This window comes from Oryzias latipes, chromosome 16 (assembly GCF_053564925.1).
Source record: "Oryzias latipes strain Hd-rR chromosome 16, Olatipes_Hd-rR_3.1".
Taxonomy (NCBI): Eukaryota; Metazoa; Chordata; class Actinopteri; order Beloniformes; family Adrianichthyidae; genus Oryzias; species Oryzias latipes.
In genome coordinates, this window is record NC_136252.1 from 321,990 (window position 1) to 348,419 (window position 26,430).

A 26,430-nucleotide genomic window follows, 5' to 3' on the forward strand; every position below is an offset into this window, starting at 1 on the left:
TTGCAGTTCAAGAAAGTGTTATTTTATGCAACGTTGTAAGTTTAAAATTCAAAACAGTCATAGAGCCGAAAACGCTTTTTTGACATTTTTGGCACTTTTGACATAAAAAATAATTTTTTAGCAAAAAACGCACCCAAAAGTTGAAGTTCTCATTTGATGTTCAAGAAAGTGTTATTTTATGCCACATTGTAAGTTTAAAATTCAAAACAGTCATAGAGCCGAAAACGCATTTTTGACACTTTTGGTACTTTTGACTGACAAAATGATTTTCTATTAGCAACAAATGCACCCAAAAGTTGAAGTTCTCATTTGATGTTCAAGAAAGTTTTATTTTTTCTCATGTTGTCAGTTGAAACTTCAAACCAGTAATAGTTAGAGCCGAAAACACTTTTTTGACACTTTTGGCACTTTTGACTGACAAAATGATTTTTTTTAGAAACAAATGCACCCAAAAGTCAAAGTTCTCATTTGCAGTTCAAGAAAGTGTTATTTTATGCAACGTTGTAAGTTTAAAATTCAAAACAGTCATAGAGCCGAAAATGCTTTTTTGACATTTTTGGCACTTTTGACTGACAAAATGATTTTTTAGCAAAAAACGCACCCAAAAGTCAAAGTTCTCATTTGCAGTTCAAGAAAGTGTTATTTTATGCAACGTTGTAAGTTTAAAATTCAAAACAGTCATAGAGCCGAAAACGCTTTTTTGACATTTTTGGCACTTTTGACTGACAAAATGATTTTTTAGCAAAAAACGCACCCAAAAGTTGAAGTTCTCATTTGATGTTCAAGAAATTGTTATTTTATGCCACATTGTAAGTTTAAAATTCAAAACAGTCATAGAGCCGAAAACGCTTTTTTGACACTTTTGGTACTTTTGACTGACAAAATGATTTTTTTTTAGCAACAAATGCACCCAAAAGTTGAAGTTCTCATTTGATGTTCAAGAAGGTTTTATTTTTTCTCATGTTGTCAGTTGAAACTTCAAACCAGTAATAGTTAGAGCCGAAAACACTTTTTTGACACTTTTGGCACTTTTGACTGACAAAATGTTTTTTTTTAGAAACAAATGCACCCAAAAGTTGAAGTTCTCATTTGCAGTTCAAGAAAGTGTTATTTTATGCAACGTTGTAAGTTTAAAATTCAAAACAGTCATAGAGCCGAAAACGCTTTTTTGACATTTTTGGCACTTTTGACTGACAAAATGATTTTTTAGCAAAAAACGCACCCAAAAGTTGAGGTTCTCATTTGATGTTCAAGAAAGTGTTATTTTATGCCACATTGTAAGTTTAAAATTCAAAACAGTCATAGAGCCGAAAACGCTTTTTTGAGACTTTTGGCACTTTTGACTGACAAAATGATTTTTTTTAGCAACAAATGCACCCAAAAGTTGAAGTTCTCATTTGATGTTCAAGAAAGTTTTATTTTTTCTCATGTTGTCAGTTGAAACTTCAAACCAGTAATAGTTAGAGCCGAAAACACTTTTTTGACACTTTTGGCACTTTTGACTGACAAAATGATTTTTTTTAGAAACAAATGCACCCAAAAGTTGATGTTCTCATTTGCAGTTCAAGAAAGTTTTATTTTTTCTCATGTTGTCAGTTGAAACTTCAAACCAGTAATAGTTAGAGCCGAAAACACTTTTTTGACACTTTTGGCACTTTTGACTGACAAAATGATTTTTTTTTAGAAACAAATGCACCCAAAAGTTGAAGTTCTCATTTGATGTTCAAGAAAGTGTTATTTTATGCCACATTGTAAGTTTAAAATTCAAAACAGTCATAGAGCCGAAAACGCTTTTTTGACACTTTTGGCACTTTTGACTGACAAAATGATTTTTTAGAAAAAAACGCACCCAAAAGTTGAAGTTCTCATTTGATGTTCAAGAAATTGTTATTTTATGCCACATTGTAAGTTTAAAATTCAAAACAGTCATAGAGTCGAAAACGCTTTTTTGACACTTTTGGTACTTTTGACTGACAAAATGATTTTCTTTTAGCAACAAATGCACCCAAAAGTTGAAGTTCTCATTTGATGTTCAAGAAAGTTTTATTTTTTCTCATGTTGTCAGTTGAAACTTCAAACCAGTAATAGTTAGAGCCGAAAACACTTTTTTGACACTTTTGGCACTTTTGACTGACAAAATGATTTTTTTTAGAAACAAATGCACCCAAAAGTCAAAGTTCTCATTTGCAGTTCAAGAAAGTGTTATTTTATGCAACGTTGTAAGTTTAAAATTCAAAACAGTCATAGAGCCGAAAACGCTTTTTTGACATTTTTGGCACTTTTGACTGACAAAATGATTTTTTAGCAAAAAACGCACCCAAAAGTTGAGGTTCTCATTTGATGTTCAAGAAATTGTTATTTTATGCCACATTGTAAGTTTAAAATTCAAAACAGTCATAGAGCCGAAAACGCTTTTTTGAGACTTTTGGCACTTTTGACTGACAAAATGATTTTTTTTAGCAACAAATGCACCCAAAAGTTGAAGTTCTCATTTGATGTTCAAGAAATTGTTATTTTATGCCACATTGTAAGTTTAAAATTCAAAACAGTCATAGAGCCGAAAACGCTTTTTTGAGACTTTTGGCACTTTTGACTGACAAAATGATTTTTTTCAGCAACAAATGCACCCAAAAGTTGAAGTTCTCATTTGATGTTCAAGAAAGTTTTATTTTTTCTCATGTTGTCAGTTGAAACTTCAAACCAATAATAGTTAGAGCCGAAAACACTTTTTTGACACTTTTGGCACTTTTGACTGACAAAATGATTTTTTTTAGAAACAAATGTACCCAAAAGTTGAAGTTCTCATTTGATATTCAAGAAAGTTTTATTTTTTCTCATGTTGTCAGTTGAAACTTCAAACCAGTAATAGTTAGAGCCGAAAACACTTTTTTGACACTTTTGGCACTTTTGACTGACAAAATGTTTTTTTTTAGAAACAAATGCACCCAAAAGTTGAAGTTCTCATTTGCAGTTCAAGAAAGTGTTATTTTATGCAACGTTGTAAGTTTAAAATTCAAAACAGTCATAGAGCCGAAAACGCTTTTTTGACATTTTTGGCACTTTTGACTGACAAAATGATTTTTTAGCAAAAAACGCACCCAAAAGTTGAGGTTCTCATTTGATGTTCAAGAAAGTGCTATTTTATGCCACATTGTAAGTTTAAAATTCAAAACAGTCATAGAGCCGAAAACGCTTTTTTGAGACTTTTGGCACTTTTGACTGACAAAATGATTTTTTTTAGCAACAAATGCACCCAAAAGTTGAAGTTCTCATTTGATGTTCAAGAAAGTTTTATTTTTTCTCATGTTGTCAGTTGAAACTTCAAACCAGTAATAGTTAGAGCCGAAAACACTTTTTTGACACTTTTGGCACTTTTGACTGACAAAATGATTTTTTTTAGAAACAAATGCACCCAAAAGTTGAAGTTCTCATTTGATGTTCAAGAAAGTTTTATTTTTTCTCATGTTGTCAGTTGAAACTTCAAACCAGTAATAGTTAGAGCCGAAAACACTTTTTTGACACTTTTGGCACTTTTGACTGACAAAATGATTTTTTTTAGAAACAAATGCACCCAAAAGTTGAAGTTCTCATTTGATGTTCAAGAAAGTGTTATTTTATGCCACATTGTAAGTTTAAAATTCAAAACAGTCATAGAGCCGAAAACGCTTTTTTGACATTTTTGGCACTTTTGACTGACAAAATGATTTTTTAGAAAAAAACGCACCCAAAAGTTGAAGTTCTCATTTGATGTTCAAGAAAGTGTTATTTTATGCAACGTTGTAAGTTTAAAATTCAAAACAGTCATAGAGCCGAAAACGCTTTTTTGACATTTTTGGCACTTTTGACTGACAAAATGATTTTTTAGCAAAAAACGCACCCAAAAGTTGAAGTTCTCATTTGATGTTCAAGAAAGTGTTATTTTATGCCACATTGTAAGTTTAAAATTCAAAACAGTCATAGAGCCGAAAACACTTTTTTGACACTTTTGGTACTTTTGACTGACAAAATGATTTTCTTTTAGCAACAAATGCACCCAAAAGTTGAAGTTCTCATTTGATGTTCAAGAAAGTGTTATTTTATGCCACATTGTAAGTTTAAAATTCAAAACAGTCATAGAGCCGAAAACGCATTTTTGACACTTTTGGTACTTTTGACTGACAAAATGATTTTCTATTAGCAACAAATGCACCCAAAAGTTGAAGTTCTCATTTGATGTTCAAGAAAGTTTTATTTTTTCTCATGTTGTCAGTTGAAACTTCAAACCAGTAATAGTTAGAGCCGAAAACACTTTTTTGACACTTTTGGCACTTTTGACTGACAAAATGATTTTTTTTAGAAACAAATGCACCCAAAAGTCAAAGTTCTCATTTGCAGTTCAAGAAAGTGTTATTTTATGCAACGTTGTAAGTTTAAAATTCAAAACAGTCATAGAGCCGAAAATGCTTTTTTGACATTTTTGGCACTTTTGACTGACAAAATGATTTTTTAGCAAAAAACGCACCCAAAAGTCAAAGTTCTCATTTGCAGTTCAAGAAAGTGTTATTTTATGCAACGTTGTAAGTTTAAAATTCAAAACAGTCATAGAGCCGAAAACGCTTTTTTGACATTTTTGGCACTTTTGACTGACAAAATGATTTTTTAGCAAAAAACGCACCCAAAAGTTGAAGTTCTCATTTGATGTTCAAGAAATTGTTATTTTATGCCACATTGTAAGTTTAAAATTCAAAACAGTCATAGAGCCGAAAACGCTTTTTTGACACTTTTGGTACTTTTGACTGACAAAATGATTTTTTTTTAGCAACAAATGCACCCAAAAGTTGAAGTTCTCATTTGATGTTCAAGAAGGTTTTATTTTTTCTCATGTTGTCAGTTGAAACTTCAAACCAGTAATAGTTAGAGCCGAAAACACTTTTTTGACACTTTTGGCACTTTTGACTGACAAAATGTTTTTTTTTAGAAACAAATGCACCCAAAAGTTGAAGTTCTCATTTGCAGTTCAAGAAAGTGTTATTTTATGCAACGTTGTAAGTTTAAAATTCAAAACAGTCATAGAGCCGAAAACGCTTTTTTGACATTTTTGGCACTTTTGACTGACAAAATGATTTTTTAGCAAAAAACGCACCCAAAAGTTGAGGTTCTCATTTGATGTTCAAGAAAGTGTTATTTTATGCCACATTGTAAGTTTAAAATTCAAAACAGTCATAGAGCCGAAAACGCTTTTTTGAGACTTTTGGCACTTTTGACTGACAAAATGATTTTTTTTAGCAACAAATGCACCCAAAAGTTGAAGTTCTCATTTGATGTTCAAGAAAGTTTTATTTTTTCTCATGTTGTCAGTTGAAACTTCAAACCAGTAATAGTTAGAGCCGAAAACACTTTTTTGACACTTTTGGCACTTTTGACTGACAAAATGATTTTTTTTAGAAACAAATGCACCCAAAAGTTGAAGTTCTCATTTGCAGTTCAAGAAAGTTTTATTTTTTCTCATGTTGTCAGTTGAAACTTCAAACCAGTAATAGTTAGAGCCGAAAACACTTTTTTGACACTTTTGGCACTTTTGACTGACAAAATGATTTTTTTTTAGAAACAAATGCACCCAAAAGTTGAAGTTCTCATTTGATGTTCAAGAAAGTGTTATTTTATGCCACATTGTAAGTTTAAAATTCAAAACAGTCATAGAGCCGAAAACGCTTTTTTGACACTTTTGGCACTTTTGACTGACAAAATGATTTTTTAGAAAAAAACGCACCCAAAAGTTGAAGTTCTCATTTGATGTTCAAGAAATTGTTATTTTATGCCACATTGTAAGTTTAAAATTCAAAACAGTCATAGAGTCGAAAACGCTTTTTTGACACTTTTGGTACTTTTGACTGACAAAATGATTTTCTTTTAGCAACAAATGCACCCAAAAGTTGAAGTTCTCATTTGATGTTCAAGAAAGTTTTATTTTTTCTCATGTTGTCAGTTGAAACTTCAAACCAGTAATAGTTAGAGCCGAAAACACTTTTTTGACACTTTTGGCACTTTTGACTGACAAAATGATTTTTTTTAGAAACAAATGCACCCAAAAGTCAAAGTTCTCATTTGCAGTTCAAGAAAGTGTTATTTTATGCAACGTTGTAAGTTTAAAATTCAAAACAGTCATAGAGCCGAAAACGCTTTTTTGACATTTTTGGCACTTTTGACTGACAAAATGATTTTTTAGCAAAAAACGCACCCAAAAGTTGAGGTTCTCATTTGATGTTCAAGAAATTGTTATTTTATGCCACATTGTAAGTTTAAAATTCAAAACAGTCATAGAGCCGAAAACGCTTTTTTGAGACTTTTGGCACTTTTGACTGACAAAATGATTTTTTTTAGCAACAAATGCACCCAAAAGTTGAAGTTCTCATTTGATGTTCAAGAAATTGTTATTTTATGCCACATTGTAAGTTTAAAATTCAAAACAGTCATAGAGCCGAAAACGCTTTTTTGAGACTTTTGGCACTTTTGACTGACAAAATGATTTTTTTTAGCAACAAATGCACCCAAAAGTTGAAGTTCTCATTTGATGTTCAAGAAAGTTTTATTTTTTCTCATGTTGTCAGTTGAAACTTCAAACCAGTAATAGTTAGAGCCGAAAACACTTTTTTGACACTTTTGGCACTTTTGACTGACAAAATGATTTTTTTTAGAAACAAATGTACCCAAAAGTTGAAGTTCTCATTTGCAGTTCAAGAAAGTGTTATTTTATGCAACGTTGTAAGTTTAAAATTCAAAACAGTCATAGAGCCGAAAACGCTTTTTTGACATTTTTGGCACTTTTGACTGACAAAATGATTTTTTAGCAAAAAACGCACCCAAAAGTTGAGGTTCTCATTTGATGTTCAAGAAAGTGCTATTTTATGCCACATTGTAAGTTTAAAATTCAAAACAGTCATAGAGCCGAAAACGCTTTTTTGAGACTTTTGGCACTTTTGACTGACAAAATGATTTTTTTTAGCAACAAATGCACCCAAAAGTTGAAGTTCTCATTTGATGTTCAAGAAAGTGTTATTTTATGCCACATTGTAAGTTTAAAATTCAAAACAGTCATAGAGCCGAAAACGCATTTTTGACACTTTTGGTACTTTTGACTGACAAAATGATTTTCTATTAGCAACAAATGCACCCAAAAGTTGAAGTTCTCATTTGATGTTCAAGAAAGTTTTATTTTTTCTCATGTTGTCAGTTGAAACTTCAAACCAGTAATAGTTAGAGCCGAAAACACTTTTTTGACACTTTTGGCACTTTTGACTGACAAAATGATTTTTTTTAGAAACAAATGTACCCAAAAGTTGAAGTTCTCATTTGCAGTTCAAGAAAGTGTTATTTTATGCAACGTTGTAAGTTTAAAATTCAAAACAGTCATAGAGCCGAAAACGCTTTTTTGACATTTTTGGCACTTTTGACTGACAAAATGATTTTTTAGCAAAAAACGCACCCAAAAGTTGAGGTTCTCATTTGATGTTCAAGAAAGTGCTATTTTATGCCACATTGTAAGTTTAAAATTCAAAACAGTCATAGAGCCGAAAACGCTTTTTTGAGACTTTTGGCACTTTTGACTGACAAAATGATTTTTTTTAGCAACAAATGCACCCAAAAGTTGAAGTTCTCATTTGATGTTCAAGAAAGTTTTATTTTTTCTCATGTTGTCAGTTGAAACTTCAAACCAGTAATAGTTAGAGCCGAAAACACTTTTTTGACACTTTTGGCACTTTTGACTGACAAAATGATTTTTTTTAGAAACAAATGCACCCAAAAGTTGAAGTTCTCATTTGATGTTCAAGAAAGTTTTATTTTTTCTCATGTTGTCAGTTGAAACTTCAAACCAGTAATAGTTAGAGCCGAAAACACTTTTTTGACACTTTTGGCACTTTTGACTGACAAAATGATTTTTTTTAGAAACAAATGCACCCAAAAGTTGAAGTTCTCATTTGATGTTCAAGAAAGTGTTATTTTATGCCACATTGTAAGTTTAAAATTCAAAACAGTCATAGAGCCGAAAACGCTTTTTTGACATTTTTGGCACTTTTGACTGACAAAATGATTTTTTAGAAAAAAACGCACCCAAAAGTTGAAGTTCTCATTTGATGTTCAAGAAAGTGTTATTTTATGCAACGTTGTAAGTTTAAAATTCAAAACAGTCATAGAGCCGAAAACGCTTTTTTGACATTTTTGGCACTTTTGACTGACAAAATGATTTTTTAGCAAAAAACGCACCCAAAAGTTGAAGTTCTCATTTGATGTTCAAGAAAGTGTTATTTTATGCCACATTGTAAGTTTAAAATTCAAAACAGTCATAGAGCCGAAAACACTTTTTTGACACTTTTGGTACTTTTGACTGACAAAATGATTTTCTTTTAGCAACAAATGCACCCAAAAGTTGAAGTTCTCATTTGATGTTCAAGAAAGTTTTATTTTTTCTCATGTTGTCAGTTGAAACTTCAAACCAGTAATAGTTAGAGCCGAAAACACTTTTTTGACACTTTTGGCACTTTTGACTGACAAAATGATTTTTTTTAGAAACAAATGCACCCAAAAGTCAAAGTTGTCATTTGCAGTTCAAGAAAGTGTTATTTTATGCAACGTTGTAAGTTTAAAATTCAAAACAGTCATAGAGCCGAAAATGCTTTTTTTGACATTTTTGGCACTTTTGACTGACAAAATGATTTTTTAGCAAAAAACGCACCCAAAAGTCAAAGTTCTCATTTGCAGTTCAAGAAAGTGTTATTTTATGCAACGTTGTAAGTTTAAAATTCAAAACAGTCATAGAGCCGAAAACGCTTTTTTGACATTTTTGGCACTTTTGACTGACAAAATGATTTTTTAGCAAAAAACGCACCCAAAAGTTGAAGTTCTCATTTGATGTTCAAGAAATTGTTATTTTATGCCACATTGTAAGTTTAAAATTCAAAACAGTCATAGAGCCGAAAACACTTTTTTGACACTTTTGGTACTGTTGACTGACAAAATGATTTTTTTTTAGCAACAAATGCACCCAAAAGTTGAAGTTCTCATGTGATGTTCAAGAAAGTTTTATTTTTTCTCATGTTGTCAGTTGAAATTTCAAACCAGTAATAGTTAGAGCCGAAAACGCTTTTTTGACACTTTTGGTACTTTTGACTGACAAAATGATTTTTTTTAGCAACAAATGCACCCAAAAGTTGAAGTTCTCATTTGATGTTCAAGAAAGTTTTATTTTTTCTCATGTTGTCAGTTGAAATTTCAAACCAGTAATAGTTAGAGCCGAAAACACTTTTTTGACACTTTTGGCACTTTTGACTGACAAAATGATTTTTTAGAAAAAAACGCACCCAAAAGTTGAGGTTCTCATTTGATGTTCAAGAAATTGTTATTTTATGCCACATTGTAAGTTTAAAATTCAAAACAGTCATAGAGCCGAAAACGCTTTTTTGACACTTTTGGCACTTTTGACTGACAAAATGATTTTTTAGCAAAAAACGCACCCAAAAGTTGAAGTTCTCATTTGATGTTCAAGAAATTGTTATTTTATGCCACATTGTAAGTTTAAAATTCAAAACAGTCATAGAGCCGAAAACACTTTTTTGACACTTTTGGTACTGTTGACTGACAAAATGATTTTTTTTTAGCAACAAATGCACCCAAAAGTTGAAGTTCTCATTTGATGTTCAAGAAAGTTTTATTTTTTCTCATGTTGTCAGTTGAAATTTCAAACCAGTAATAGTTAGAGCCGAAAACGCTTTTTTGACACTTTTGGTACTTTTGACTGACAAAATGATTTTTTTTAGCAACAAATGCACCCAAAAGTTGAAGTTCTCATTTGATGTTCAAGAAAGTTTTATTTTTTCTCATGTTGTCAGTTGAAATTTCAAACCAGTAATAGTTAGAGCCGAAAACACTTTTTTGACACTTTTGGCACTTTTGACTGACAAAATGATTTTTTAGAAAAAAACGCACCCAAAAGTTGAGGTTCTCATTTGATGTTCAAGAAATTGTTATTTTATGCCACATTGTAAGTTTAAAATTCAAAACAGTCATAGAGCCGAAAACGCTTTTTTGACACTTTTGGTACTTTTGACTGACAAAATGATTTTTTTTAGCAACAAATGCACCCAAAAGTTGAAGTTCTCATTTGATGTTCAAGAAAGTTTTATTTTTTCTCATGTCAGTTGAAACTTCAAACCAGTAATAGTTAGAGCCGAAAACACTTTTTTGACACTTTTGACTGACAAAATGATTTTTTTTAGAAACAAATGCACCCAAAAGTTGAAGTTCTCATTTGCAGTTCAAGAAAGTGTTATTTTATGCAATGTTGTAAGTTTAAAATTCAAAACAGTCATAGAGCCGAAAACGCTTTTTTGACACTTTTGGCACTTTTGACTGACAAAATGATTTTTTTAGCAAAAAACGCACCCAAAAGTCAAAGTTCTCATTTGCAGTTCAAGAAAGTGTTATTTTATGCAACGTTGTAAGTTTAAAATTCAAAACAGTCATAGAGCCGAAAACGCTTTTTTGACATTTTTGGCACTTTTGACTGACAAAATGATTTTTTAGCAAAAAACGCACCCAAAAGTTGAAGTTCTCATTTGATGTTCAAGAAATTGTTATTTTATGCCACATTGTAAGTTTAAAATTCAAAACAGTCATAGAGCCGAAAACGCTTTTTTGACACTTTTGGTACTTTTGACTGACAAAATGATTTTTTTTAGCAACAAATGCACCCAAAAGTTGAAGTTCTCATTTGATGTTCAAGAAAGTTTTATTTTTTCTCATGTTGTCAGTTGAAACTTCAAACCAGTAATAGTTAGAGCCGAAAACACTTTTTTGACACTTTTGACTGACAAAATGATTTTTTTTAGAAACAAATGCACCCAAAAGTTGAAGTTCTCTTTTACAGTTCAAGAAAGTTTTATTTTTTCTCATGTTGTCAGTTGAAATTTCAAACCAGTAATAGTTAGAGCCGAAAACGCTTTTTTGACACTTTTGGTACTTTTGACTGACAAAATGATTTTTTTTAGCAACAAATGAACCCAAAAGTTGAAGTTCTCATTTGATGTTCAAGAAAGTTTTATTTTTTCTCATGTTGTCAGTTGAAATTTCAAACCAGTAATAGTTAGAGCCGAAAACACTTTTTTGACGCTTTTGGCACTTTTGAGTGACAAAATGATTTTTTTTAGAAACAAATGCACCCAAAAGTTGAAGTTCTCATTTGATGTTCAAGAAAGTGTTATTTTTTCTCATGTTGTCAGTTGAAACTTCAAACCAGTAATAGTTAGAGCCGAAAAATCTTTTTTGACACTTTTGGCACTTTTGACTGACAAAATGATTTTTTTTAGAAACAAATGCACCCAAAAGTTGAAGTTCTCATTTGCAGTTCAAGAAAGTGTTATTTTATGCAACGTTGTAAGTTTAAAATTCAAAACAGTCATAGAGCCGAAAACGCTTTTTTGACATTTTTGGCACTTTTGACTGACAAAATGATTTTTTAGCAAAAAACGCACCCAAAAGTTGAAGTTCTCATTTGATGTTCAAGAAATTGTTATTTTATGCCACATTGTAAGTTTAAAATTCAAAACAGTCATAGAGCCGAAAACGCTTTTTTGACACTTTTGGTACTTTTGACTGACAAAATGATTTGTTTTAGCAACAAATGCACCCAAAAGTTGAAGTTCTCATTTGACGTTCAAGAAAGTTTTATTTTTTCTCATGTTGTCAGTTGAAACTTCAAACCAGTAATAGTTAGAGCCGAAAACACTTTTTTGACATTTTTGACTGACAAAATGATTTTTTTTAGAAACAAATGCACCCAAGAGTTGAAGTTCTCATTTGCAGTTCAAGAAAGTGTTATTTTATGCAACGTTGTAAGTTTAAAATTCAAAACAGTCATAGAGCCGAAAACGCTTTTTTGACATTTTTGGCACTTTTGACTGACAAAATGATTTTTTAGCAAAAAACGCACCCAAAAGTTGAGGTTCTCATTTGATGTTAAAGAAATTGTTATTTTATGCCACATTGTAAGTTTAAAATTCAAAACAGTCATAGAGCCGAAAACGCTTTTTTGAGACTTTTGGCACTTTTGACTGACAAAATGATTTTTTTTAGCAACAAATGCACCCAAAAGTTGAAGTTCTCATTTGATGTTCAAGAAAGTTTTATTTTTTCTCATGTTGTCAGTTGAAACTTCAAACCAGTAATAGTTAGAGCCGAAAACACTTTTTTGACACTTTTGGCACTTTTGACTGACAAAATGATTTTTTTTAGAAACAAATGCACCCAAAAGTTGAAGTTCTCATTTGATGTTCAAGAAAGTGTTATTTTATGCCACATTGTAAGTTTAAAATTCAAAACAGTCATAGAGCCGAAAACGCTTTTTTGACACTTTTGGCACTTTTGACTGACAAAATGATTTTTTAGAAAAAAACGCACCCAAAAGTTGAAGTTCTCATTTGATGTTCAAGAAATTGTTATTTTATGCCACATTGTAAGTTTAAAATTCAAATCAGTCATAGAGCCAAAAACGCTTTTTTGACACTTTTGACTGACAAAATGATTTTGTTTAGCAACAAATGCACCCAAAAGTTGAAGTTCTCATTTGATGTTCAAGAAAGTTTTATATTTTCTCATGTTGTCAGTTGAAACTTCAAACCAGTAATAGTTAGAGCCGAAAACACTTTTTTGACACTTTTGGCACTTTTGACTGACAAAATGATTTTTTTTTAAACAAATGCACCCAAAAGTTGAAGTTCTCATTTGCAGTTCAAGAAAGTGTTATTTTATGCAACGTTGTAAGTTTAAAATTCAAAACAGTCATAGAGCCGAAAACGCTTTTTTGACATTTTTGGCACTTTTGACTGAAAAAATAATTTTTTAGCAAAAAACACACCCAAAAGTTGAAGTTCTCATTTGATGTTCAAGAAAGTGTTATTTTATGCCACATTGTAAGTTTAAAATTCAAAACAGTCATAGAGCCGAAAACGCTTTTTTGACACTTTTGGTACTTTTGACTGACAAAATGATTTTCTTTTAGCAACAAATGCACCCAAAAGTTGAAGTTCTCATTTGATGTTCAAGAAAGTTTTATTTTTTCTCATGTTGTCAGTTGAAACTTCAAACCAGTAATAGTTAGAGCCGAAAACACTTTTTTGACACTTTTGGCACTTTTGACTGACAAAATGATTTTTTTTAGAAACAAATGCACCCAAAAGTCAAAGTTCTCATTTGCAGTTCAAGAAAAAATTATTTTATGCAACATTGTAAGTTTAAAATTCAAAACAGTCATAGAGCCGAAAATGCTTTTTTCGACATTTTTGGCACTTTTGACTGAAAAAATAATTTTTTAGCAAAAAACGCACCCAAAAGTTGAAGTTCTCATTTGATGTTCAAGAAAGTGTTATTTTATGCCACATTGTAAGTTTAAAATTCAAAACAGTCATAGAGCCGAAAACGCTTTTTTGACACTTTTGGTACTTTTGACTGACAAAATGATTTTCTTTTAGCAACAAATGCACCCAAAAGTTGAAGTTCTCATTTGATGTTCAAGAAAGTTTTATTTTTTCTCATGTTGTCAGTTGAAACTTCAAACCAGTAATAGTTAGAGCCGAAAACACTTTTTTGACACTTTTGGCACTTTTGACTGACAAAATGATTTTTTAGCAAAAAACGCACCCAAAAGTCAAAGTTCTCATTTGCAGTTCAAGAAAGTGTTATTTTATGCAACGTTGTAAGTTTAAAATTCAAAATAGTCATAGAGCCGAAAACGCTTTTTTGACATTTTTGGCACTTTTGACTGACAAAATGATTTTTTAGCAAAAAACGCACCCAAAAGTTGAAGTTCTCATTTGATGTTCAAGAAATTGTTATTTTATGCCACATTGTAAGTTTAAAATTCAAAACAGTCATAGAGCCGAAAACGCTTTTTTGACACTTTTGGTACTTTTGACTGACAAAATGATTTTTTTTAGCAACAAATGCACCCAAAAGTTGAAGTTCTCATTTGATGTTCAAGAAAGTTTTATTTTTTCTCATGTTGTCAGTTGAAACTTCAAACCAGTAATAGTTAGAGCCGAAAACACTTTTTTGACACTTTTGACTGACAAAATGATTTTTTTTAGAAACAAATGCACCCAAAAGTTGAAGTTCTCATTTGCAGTTCAAGAAAGTTTTATTTTTTCTCATGTTGTCAGTTGAAATTTCAAACCAGTAATAGTTAGAGCCGAAAACGCTTTTTTGACACTTTTGGTACTTTTGACTGACAAAATGATTTTTTTTAGCAACAAATGAACCCAAAAGTTGAAGTTCTCATTTGATGTTCAAGAAAGTTTTATTTTTTCTCATGTTGTCAGTTGAAATTTCAAACCAGTAATAGTTAGAGCCGAAAACACTTTTTTGACACTTTTGGCACTTTTGAGTGACAAAATGATTTTTTTTAGAAACAAATGCACCCAAAAGTTGAAGTTCTCATTTGATGTTCAAGAAAGTGTTATTTTTTCTCATGTTGTCAGTTGAAACTTCAAACCAGTAATAGTTAGAGCCGAAAAATCTTTTTTGACACTTTTGGCACTTTTGACTGACAAAATGATTTTTTTTAGAAACAAATGCACCCAAAAGTTGAAGTTCTCATTTGCAGTTCAAGAAAGTGTTATTTTATGCAACGTTGTAAGTTTAAAATTCAAAACAGTCATAGAGCCGAAAACGCTTTTTTGACATTTTTGGCACTTTTGACTGACAAAATGATTTTTTAGCAAAAAACGCACCCAAAAGTTGAAGTTCTCATTTGATGTTCAAGAAATTGTTATTTTATGCCACATTGTAAGTTTAAAATTCAAAACAGTCATAGAGCCGAAAACGCTTTTTTGACACTTTTGGTACTTTTGACTGACAAAATGATTTGTTTTAGCAACAAATGCACCCAAAAGTTGAAGTTCTCATTTGACGTTCAAGAAAGTTTTATTTTTTCTCATGTTGTCAGTTGAAACTTCAAACCAGTAATAGTTAGAGCCGAAAACACTTTTTTGACATTTTTGACTGACAAAATGATTTTTTTTAGAAACAAATGCACCCAAGAGTTGAAGTTCTCATTTGCAGTTCAAGAAAGTGTTATTTTATGCAACGTTGTAAGTTTAAAATTCAAAACAGTCATAGAGCCGAAAACGCTTTTTTGACATTTTTGGCACTTTTGACTGACAAAATGATTTTTTAGCAAAAAACGCACCCAAAAGTTGAGGTTCTCATTTGATGTTCAAGAAATTGTTATTTTATGCCACATTGTAAGTTTAAAATTCAAAACAGTCATAGAGCCGAAAACGCTTTTTTGAGACTTTTGGCACTTTTGACTGACAAAATGATTTTTTTTAGCAACAAATGCACCCAAAAGTTGAAGTTCTCATTTGATGTTCAAGAAAGTTTTATTTTTTCTCATGTTGTCAGTTGAAACTTCAAACCAGTAATAGTTAGAGCCGAAAACACTTTTTTGACACTTTTGGCACTTTTGACTGACAAAATGATTTTTTTTAGAAACAAATGCACCCAAAAGTTGAAGTTCTCATTTGATGTTCAAGAAAGTTTTATTTTTTCTCATGTTGTCAGTTGAAACTTCAAACCAGTAATAGTTAGAGCCGAAAACACTTTTTTGACACTTTTGGCACTTTTGACTGACAAAATGATGTTTTTTAGAAACAAATGCACCCAAAAGTTGAAGTTCTCATTTGATGTTCAAGAAAGTGTTATTTTATGCCACATTGTAAGTTTAAAATTCAAAACAGTCATAGAGCCGAAAACGCTTTTTTGACACTTTTGGCACTTTTGACTGACAAAATGATTTTTTAGAAAAAAACGCACCCAAAAGTTGAAGTTCTCATTTGATGTTCAAGAAATTGTTATTTTATGCCACATTGTAAGTTTAAAATTCAAATCAGTCATAGAGCCAAAAACGCTTTTTTGACACTTTTGACTGACAAAATGATTTTGTTTAGAAACAAATGCACCCAAAAGTTGAAGTTCTCATTTGCAGTTCAAGAAAGTGTTATTTTATGCAACGTTGTAAGTTTAAAATTCAAAACAGTCATAGAGCCGAAAACGCTTTTTTGACATTTTTGGCACTTTTGACTGACAAAATGATTTTTTTTAGCAACAAATGCACCCAAAAGTTTAAGTTCTCATTTGATGTTCAAGAAAGTTTTATATTTTCTCATGTTGTCAGTTGAAACTTCAAACCAGTAATAGTTAGAGCCGAAAACACTTTTTTGACACTTTTGGCACTTTTGACTGACAAAATGATTTTTTTTTAAACAAATGCACCCAAAAGTTGAAGTTCTCATTTGCAGTTCAAGAAAGTGTTATTTTATGCAACGTTGTAAGTTTAAAATTCAAAACAGTCATAGAGCCGAAAACGCTTTTTTGACATTTTTGGCACTTTTGACTGAAAAAATAATTTTTTAGCAAAAAACGCACCCAAAAGTTGAAGTTCTCATTTGATGTTCAAGAAAGTGTTATTTTATGCCACATTGTAAGTTTAAAATTCAAAACAGTCATAGAGCCGAAAACGCTTTTTTGACACTTTTGGTACTTTTGACTGACAAAATGATTTTCTTTTAGCAACAAATGCACCCAAAAGTTGAAGTTCTCATTTGATGTTCAAGAAAGTTTTATTTTTTCTCATGTTGTCAGTTGAAACTTCAAACCAGTAATAGTTAGAGCCGAAAACACTTTTTTGACACTTTTGGCACTTTTGACTGACAAAATGATTTTTTTTAGAAACAAATGCACCCAAAAGTCAAAGTTCTCATTTGCAGTTCAAGAAAAAATTATTTTATGCAACGTTGTAAGTTTAAAATTCAAAACAGTCATAGAGCCGAAAATGCTTTTTTCGACATTTTTGGCACTTTTGACTGACAAAATGATTTTTTAGCAAAAAACGCACCCAAAAGTCAAAGTTCTCATTTGCAGTTCAAGAAAGTGTTATTTTATGCAACGTTGTAAGTTTAAAATTCAAAATAGTCATAGAGCCGAAAACGCTTTTTTGACATTTTTGGCACTTTTGACTGACAAAATGATTTTTTAGCAAAAAACGCACCCAAAAGTTGAAGTTCTCATTTGATGTTCAAGAAATTGTTATTTTATGCCACATTGTAAGTTTAAAATTCAAAACAGTCATACAGCCGAAAACGCTTTTTTGACACTTTTGGTACTTTTGACTGACAAAATGATTTTTTTTAGCAACAAATGCACCCAAAAGTTGAAGTTCTCATTTGATGTTCAAGAAAGTTTTATTTTTTCTCATGTTGTCAGTTGAAATTTCAAACCAGTAATAGTTAGAGCCGAAAACGCTTTTTTGACACTTTTGGTACTTTTGACTGACAAAATAATTTTTTTTAGCAACAAATGCACCCAAAAGTTGAAGTTCTCATTTGATGTTCAAGAAAGTTTTATTTTTTCTCATGTTGTCAGTTGAAATTTCAAACCAGTAATAATTAGAGCCGAAAACACTTTTTTGACACTTTTGGCACTTTTGAGTGACAAAATGATTTTTTTTAGAACCAAAGGCACCCAAAAGTTGAAGTTCTCATTTGATGTTCAAGAAAGTTTTATTTTTTCTCATGTTGTCAGTTGAAACTTCAAACCAGTAATAGTTAGAGCCGAAAAATCTTTTTTGACACTTTTGGCACTTTTGACTGACAAAATGATTTTTTTTAGAAACAAATGCACCCAAAAGTTGAAGTTCTCATTTGCAGTTCAAGAAAGTGTTATTTTATGCAACGTTGTAAGTTTAAAATTCAAAACAGTCATAGAGCCGAAAACGCTTTTTTGACATTTTTGGCACTTTTGACTGACAAAATGATTTTTTAGCAAAAAACGCACCCAAAAGTTGAAGTTCTCATTTGATGTTCAAGAAATTGTTATTTTATGCCACATTGTAAGTTTAAAATTCAAAACAGTCATAGAGCCGAAAACGCTTTTTTGACACTTTTGGTACTTTTGACTGACAAAATGATTTGTTTTAGCAACAAATGCACCCAAAAGTTGAAGTTCTCATTTGACGTTCAAGAAAGTTTTATTTTTTCTCATGTTGTCAGTTGAAACTTCAAACCAGTAATAGTTAGAGCCGAAAACACTTTTTTGACACTTTTGACTGACAAAATGATTTTTTTTAGAAACAAATGCACCCAAAAGTCAAAGTTCTCATTTGCAGTTCAAGAAAAAATTATTTTATGCAACGTTGTAAGTTTAAAATTCAAAACAGTCATAGAGCCGAAAATGCTTTTTTCGACATTTTTGGCACTTTTGACTGACAAAATGATTTTTTAGCAAAAAACGCACCCAAAAGTCAAAGTTCTCATTTGCAGTTCAAGAAAGTGTTATTTTATGCAACGTTGTAAGTTTAAAATTCAAAATAGTCATAGAGCCGAAAACGCTTTTTTGACATTTTTGGCACTTTTGACTGACAAAATGATTTTTTAGCAAAAAACGCACCCAAAAGTTGAAGTTCTCATTTGATGTTCAAGAAATTGTTATTTTATGCCACATTGTAAGTTTAAAATTCAAAACAGTCATAGAGCCGAAAACGCTTTTTTGACACTTTTGGTACTTTTGACTGACAAAATGATTTTTTTTAGCAACAAATGCACCCAAAAGTTGAAGTTCTCATTTGATGTTCAAGAAAGTTTTATTTTTTCTCATGTTGTCAGTTGAAATTTCAAACCAGTAATAGTTAGAGCCGAAAACACTTTTTTGACACTTTTGGCACTTTTGAGTGACAAAATGATTTTTTTTAGAAACAAATGCACCCAAAAGTTGAAGTTCTCATTTGATGTTCAAGAAAGTTTTATTTTTTCTCATGTTGTCAGTTGAAACTTCAAACCAGTAATAGTTAGAGCCGAAAAATCTTTTTTGACACTTTTGGCACTTTTGACTGACAAAATGATTTTTTTTAGAAACAAATGCACCCAAAAGTTGAAGTTCTCATTTGCAGTTCAAGAAAGTGTTATTTTATGCAACGTTGTAAGTTTAAAATTCAAAACAGTCATAGAGCCGAAAACGCTTTTTTGACATTTTTGGCACTTTTGACTGACAAAATGATTTTTTAGCAAAAAACGCACCCAAAAGTTGAAGTTCTCATTTGATGTTCAAGAAATTGTTATTTTATGCCACATTGTAAGTTTAAAATTCAAAACAGTCATAGAGCCGAAAACGCTTTTTTGACACTTTTGGTACTTTTGACTGACAAAATGATTTTTTTTAGAAACAAATGCACCCAAGAGTTGAAGTTCTCATTTGCAGTTCAAGAAAGTGTTATTTTATGCAACGTTGTAAGTTTAAAATTCAAAACAGTCATAGAGCCGAAAACGCTTTTTTGACATTTTTGGCACTTTAGACTGACAAAATGATTTTTTAGCAAAAAACGCACCCAAAAGTTGAGGTTCTCATTTGATGTTCAAGAAATTGTTATTTTATGCCACATTGTAAGTTTAAAATTCAAAACAGTCATAGAGCCGAAAACGCTTTTTTGAGACTTTTGGCACTTTTGACTGACAAAATGATTTTTTTTAGCAACAAATGCACCCAAAAGTTGAAGTTCTCATTTGATGTTCAAGAAAGTTTTATTTTTTCTCATGTTGTCAGTTGAAATTTCAAACCAGTAATAGTTAGAGCCGAAAACGCTTTTTTGACACTTTTGGTACTTTTGACTGACAAAATAATTTTTTTTAGCAACAAATGCACCCAAAAGTTGAAGTTCTCATTTGATGTTCAAGAAAGTTTTATTTTTTCTCATGTTGTCAGTTGAAATTTCAAACCAGTAATAGTTAGAGCCGAAAACACTTTTTTGACACTTTTGGCACTTTTGAGTGACAAAATGATTTTTTTTAGAAACAAATGCACCCAAAAGTTGAAGTTCTCATTTGATGTTCAAGAAAGTTTTATTTTTTCTCATGTTGTCAGTTGAAACTTCAAACCAGTAATAGTTAGAGCCGAAAAATCTTTTTTGACACTTTTGGCACTTTTGACTGACAAAATGATTTTTTTTAGAAACAAATGCACCCAAAAGTTGAAGTTCTCATTTGCAGTTCAAGAAAGTGTTATTTTATGCAACGTTGTAAGTTTAAAATTCAAAACAGTCATAGAGCCGAAAACGCTTTTTTGACATTTTTGGCACTTTTGACTGACAAAATGATTTTTTAGCAAAAAACGCACCCAAAAGTTGAAGTTCTCATTTGATGTTCAAGAAATTGTTATTTTATGCCACATTGTAAGTTTAAAATTCAAAACAGTCATAGAGCCGAAAACGCTTTTTTGACACTTTTGGTACTTTTGACTGACAAAATGATTTGTTTTAGCAACAAATGCACCCAAAAGTTGAAGTTCTCATTTGACGTTCAAGAAAGTTTTATTTTTTCTCATGTTGTCAGTTGAAACTTCAAACCAGTAATAGTTAGAGCCGAAAACACTTTTTTGACACTTTTGACTGACAAAATGATTTTTTTTAGAAACAAATGCACCCAAGAGTTGAAGTTCTCATTTGCAGTTCAAGAAAGTGTTATTTTATGCAACGTTGTAAGTTTAAAATTCAAAACAGTGATAGAGCAGAAAACGCTTTTTTGACATTTTTGGCACTTTAGACTGACAAAATGATTTTTTAGCAAAAAACGCACCCAAAAGTTGAGGTTCTCATTTGATGTTCAAGAAATTCTTATTTTATGCCACATTGTAAGTTTAAAATTCAAAACAGTCATAGAGCCGAAAACGCTTTTTTGAGACTTTTGGCACTTTTGACTGACAAAATGATTTTTTTTAGCAACAAATGCACCCAAAAGTTGAAGTTCTCATTTGATGTTCAAGAAAGTTTTATTTTTTCTCATGTTGTCAGTTGAAACTTCAAACCAGTAATAGTTAGAGCCGAAAACACTTTTTTGACACTTTTGGCACTTTTGACTGACAAAATGATTTTTTTTAGAAACAAATGCACCCAAAAGTTGAAGTTCTCATTTGATATTCAAGAAAGTTTTATTTTTTCTCATGTTGTCAGTTGAAACTTCAAACCAGTAATAGTTAGAGCCGAAAACACTTTTTTGACACTTTTGGCACTTTTGACTGACAAAATGTTTTTTTTTAGAAACAAATGCACCCAAAAGTCAAAGTTCTCATTTGCAGTTCAAGAAAAAATTATTTTATGCAACGTTGTAAGTTTAAAATTCAAATCAGTCATAGAGCCGAAAACGCTTTTTTGACACTTTTGGCACTTTTGACTGACAAAATGATTTTTTAGAAAAAAACGCACCCAAAAGTTGAAGTTCTCATTTGATGTTCAAGAAATTGTTATTTTATGCCACATTGTAAGTTTAAAATTCAAAACAGTCATAGAGCCGAAAACGCTTTTTTGACACTTTTGACTGACAAAATGATTTTTTTTAGAAACAAATGCACCCAAAAGTTGAAGTTCTCATTTGCAGTTCAAGAAAGTGTTATTTTATGCAATGTTGTAAGTTTAAAATTCAAAACAATCATAGAGCCGAAAACGCTTTTTTGACATTTTTGGCACTTTTGACTGACAAAATGATTTTTAGCAAAAAACGCACCCAAAAGTTGAAGTTCTCATTTGATGTTCAAGAAAGTGTTATTTTATGCCACATTGTAAGTTTAAAATTCAAAACAGTCATAGAGCCGAAAACGCTTTTTTGACACTTTTGGTACTTTTGACTGACAAAATGATTTTCTTTTAGCAACAAATGCACCCAAAAGTTGAAGTTCTCATTTGATGTTCAAGAAAGTTTTATTTTTTCTCATGTTGTCAGTTGAAACTTCAAACCAGTAATAGTTAGAGCCGAAAACACTTTTTTGACACTTTTGACTGACAAAATGATTTTTTTTAGAAACAAATGCACCCAGAAGTTGAAGTTCTCATTTGCAGTTCAAGAAAGTGTTATTTTATGCAATGTTGTAAGTTTAAAATTCAAAACAATCATAGAGCCGAAAACGCTTTTTTGACATTTTTGGCACTTTTGACTGACAAAATGATTTTTAGCAAAAAACGCACCCAAAAGTTGAAGTTCTCATTTGATGTTCAAGAAAGTGTTATTTTATGCCACATTGTAAGTTTAAAATTCAAAACAGTCATAGAGCCGAAAACGCTTTTTTGACACTTTTGGTACTTTTGACTGACAAAATGATTTTCTTTTAGCAACAAATGCACCCAAAAGTTGAAGTTCTCATTTGATATTCAAGAAAGTTTTATTTTTTCTCATGTTGTCAGTTGAAACTTCAAACCAGTAATAGTTAGAGCCGAAAACACTTTTTTGACACTTTTGGCACTTTTGACTGACAAAATGATTTTTTTTAGAAACAAATGCACCCAAAAGTTGAAGTTCTCATTTGATATTCAAGAAAGTTTTATTTTTTCTCATGTTGTCAGTTGAAACTTCAAACCAGTAATAGTTAGAGCCGAAAACACTTTTTTGACACTTTTGGCACTTTTGACTGACAAAATGTTTTTTTTTAGAAACAAATGCACCCAAAAGTCAAAGTTCTCATTTGCAGTTCAAGAAAAAATTATTTTATGCAACGTTGTAAGTTTAAAATTCAAATCAGTCATAGAGCCGAAAACGCTTTTTTGACACTTTTGGCACTTTTGACTGACAAAATGATTTTTTAGAAAAAAACGCACCCAAAAGTTGAAGTTCTCATTTGATGTTCAAGAAATTGTTATTTTATGCCACATTGTAAGTTTAAAATTCAAAACAGTCATAGAGCCGAAAACGCTTTTTTGACACTTTTGACTGACAAAATGATTTTTTTTAGAAACAAATGCACCCAAAAGTTGAAGTTCTCATTTGCAGTTCAAGAAAGTGTTATTTTATGCAATGTTGTAAGTTTAAAATTCAAAACAATCATAGAGCCGAAAACGCTTTTTTGACATTTTTGGCACTTTTGACTGACAAAATGATTTTTAGCAAAAAACGCACCCAAAAGTTGAAGTTCTCATTTGATGTTCAAGAAAGTGTTATTTTATGCCACATTGTAAGTTTAAAATTCAAAACAGTCATAGAGCCGAAAACGCTTTTTTGACACTTTTGGTACTTTTGACTGACAAAATGATTTTCTTTTAGCAACAAATGCACCCAAAAGTTGAAGTTCTCATTTGATGTTCAAGAAAGTTTTATTTTTTCTCATGTTGTCAGTTGAAACTTCAAACCAGTAATAGTTAGAGCCGAAAACACTTTTTTGACACTTTTGGCACTTTTGACTGACAAAATGATTTTTTTTAGAAACAAATGCACCCAAAAGTTGAAGTTCTCATTTGCAGTTCAAGAAAGTGTTATTTTATGCAATGTTGTAAGTTTAAAATTCAAAACAATCATAGAGCCGAAAACGCTTTTTTGACATTTTTGGCACTTTTGACTGACAAAATGATTTTTAGCAAAAAACGCACCCAAAAGTTGAAGTTCTCATTTGATGTTCAAGAAAGTGTTATTTTATGCCACATTGTAAGTTTAAAATTCAAAACAGTCATAGAGCCGAAAACGCTTTTTTGACACTTTTGGTACTTTTGACTGACAAAATGATTTTCTTTTAGCAACAAATGCACCCAAAAGTTGAAGTTCTCATTTGATGTTCAAGAAAGTTTTATTTTTTCTCATGTTGTCAGTTGAAACTTCAAACCAGTAATAGTTAGAGCCGAAAACACTTTTTTGACACTTTTGGCACTTTTGACTGACAAAATGATTTTTTTTAGAAACAAATGCACCCAAAAGTCAAAGTTCTCATTTGCAGTTCAAGAAAGTGTTATTTTATGCAACGTTGTAAGTTTAAAATTCAAAACAGTCATAGAGCCGAAAATGCTTTTTTCGACATTTTTGGCACTTTTGACTGACAAAATGATTTTTTTTAGAAACAAATGCACCCAAAAGTCAAAGTTCTCATTTGCAGTTCAAGAAAGTGTTATTTTATGCAACGTTGTAAGTTTAAAATTCAAAACAGTCATAGAGCCGAAAACGCTTTTTTGACATTTTTGGCACTTTTGACTGACAAAATGATTTTTTAGCAAAAAAACCACCCAAAAGTTGAAGTTCTCATTTGATGTTCAAGAAATTGTTATTTTATGCCACATTGTAAGTTTAAAATTCAAAACAGTCATAGAGCCGAAAACGCTTTTTTGACACTTTTGGCACTTTTGACTGACAAAATGATTTTTTAGCAAAAAACGCACCCAAAAGTTGAAGTTCTCATTTGATGTTCAAGAAATTGTTATTTTATGCCACATTGTAAGTTTAAAATTCAAAACAGTCATAGAGCCGAAAACGCTTTTTTGACACTTTTGGTACTTTTGACTGACAAAATGATTTTTTTTAGCAACAAATGCACCCAAAAGTTGAAGTTCTCATTTGATGTTCAAGAAAGTTTTATTTTTTCTCATGTCAGTTGAAAGCTTCAAACCAGTAATAGTTAGAGCCGAAAACACTTTTTTGACACTTTTGACTGACAAAATGATTTTTTTTAGAAACAAATGCACCCAAAAGTTGAAGTTCTCATTTGCAGTTCAAGAAAGTTTTATTTTTTATCATGTTGTCAGTTGAAACTTCAAACCAGTAATAGTTAGAGCCGAAAAATCTTTTTTGAAACTTTTGGCACTTTTGACTGACAAAATGATTTTTTTTAGAAACAAATGCACCCAAAAGTTGAAGTTCTCATTTGATGTTCAAGAAAGTGTTATTTTATGCCACATTGTAAGTTTAAAATTCAAAACAGTCATAGAGCCGAAAACGCTTTTTTGACACTTTTGGCACTTTTGACTGACAAAATGATTTTTTAGAAAAAAACGCACCCAAAAGTTGAAGTTCTCATTTGATGTTCAAGAAATTGTTATTTTATGCCACATTGTAAGTTTAAAATTCAAAACAGTCATAGAGCCGAAAACGCTTTTTTGACACTTTTGACTGACAAAATGATTTTTTTTAGAAACAAATGCACCCAAAAGTTGAAGTTCTCATTTGCAGTTCAAGAAAGTGTTATTTTATGCAATGTTGTAAGTTTAAAATTCAAAACAATCATAGAGCCGAAAACGCTTTTTTGACATTTTTGGCACTTTTGACTGACAAAATGATTTTTGGCAAAAAACGCACCCAAAAGTTGAAGTTCTCATTTGATGTTCAAGAAAGTGTTATTTTATGCCACATTGTAAGTTTAAAATTCAAAACAGTCATAGAGCCGAAAACGCTTTTTTGACACTTTTGGTACTTTTGACTGACAAAATGATTTTCTTTTAGCAACAAATGCACCCAAAAGTTGAAGTTCTCATTTGATGTTCAAGAAAGTTTTATTTTTTCTCATGTTGTCAGTTGAAACTTCAAACCAGTAATAGTTAGAGCCGAAAACACTTTTTTGACACTTTTGGCACTTTTGAGTGACAAAAAGATTTTTTTTAGAAACAAATGCACCGAAAAGTTGAAGTTCTCATTTGATGTTCAAGAAAGTTTTATTTTTTATCATGTTGTCAGTTGAAACTTCAAACCAGTAATAGTTAGAGCCGAAAAATCTTTTTTGACACTTTTGGCACTTTTGACTGACAAAATGATTTTTTTTAGAAACAAATGCACCCAAAAGTTGAAGTTCTCATTTGCAGTTCAAGAAAGTGTTATTTTATGCAATGTTGTAAGTTTAAAATTCAAAACAGTCATAGAGCCGAAAACGCTTTTTTGACATTTTTGGCACTTTTGACTGACAAAATGATTTTTTAGCAAAAAACGCACCCAAAAGTCAAAGTTCTCATTTGCAGTTCAAGAAAGTGTTATTTTATGCAACGTTGTAAGTTTAAAATTCAAAACAGTCATAGAGCCGAAAACGCTTTTTTGACATTTTTGGCACTTTTGACTGACAAAATAATTTTTTTTAGCAACAAATGCACCCAAAAGTTGAAGTTCTCATTTGATGTTCAAGAAAGTTTTATTTTTTCTCATGTTGTCAGTTGAAATTTCAAACCAGTAATAGTTAGAGCCGAAAACACTTTTTTGACACTTTTGGCACTTTTGAGTGACAAAAAGATTTTTTTTAGAAACAAATGCACCGAAAAGTTGAAGTTCTCATTTGATGTTCAAGAAAGTTTTATTTTTTATCATGTTGTCAGTTGAAACTTCAAACCAGTAATAGTTAGAGCCGAAAAATCTTTTTTGAAACTTTTGGCACTTTTGACTGACAAAATGATTTTTTTTAGAAACAAATGCACCCAAAAGTTGAAGTTCTCATTTGATGTTCAAGAAAGTGTTATTTTATGCCACATTGTAAGTTTAAAATTCAAAACAGTCATAGAGCCGAAAACGCTTTTTTGACACTTTTGGCACTTTTGACTGACAAAATGATTTTTTAGAAAAAAACGCACCCAAAAGTTGAAGTTCTCATTTGATGTTCAAGAAATTGTTATTTTATGCCACATTGTAAGTTTAA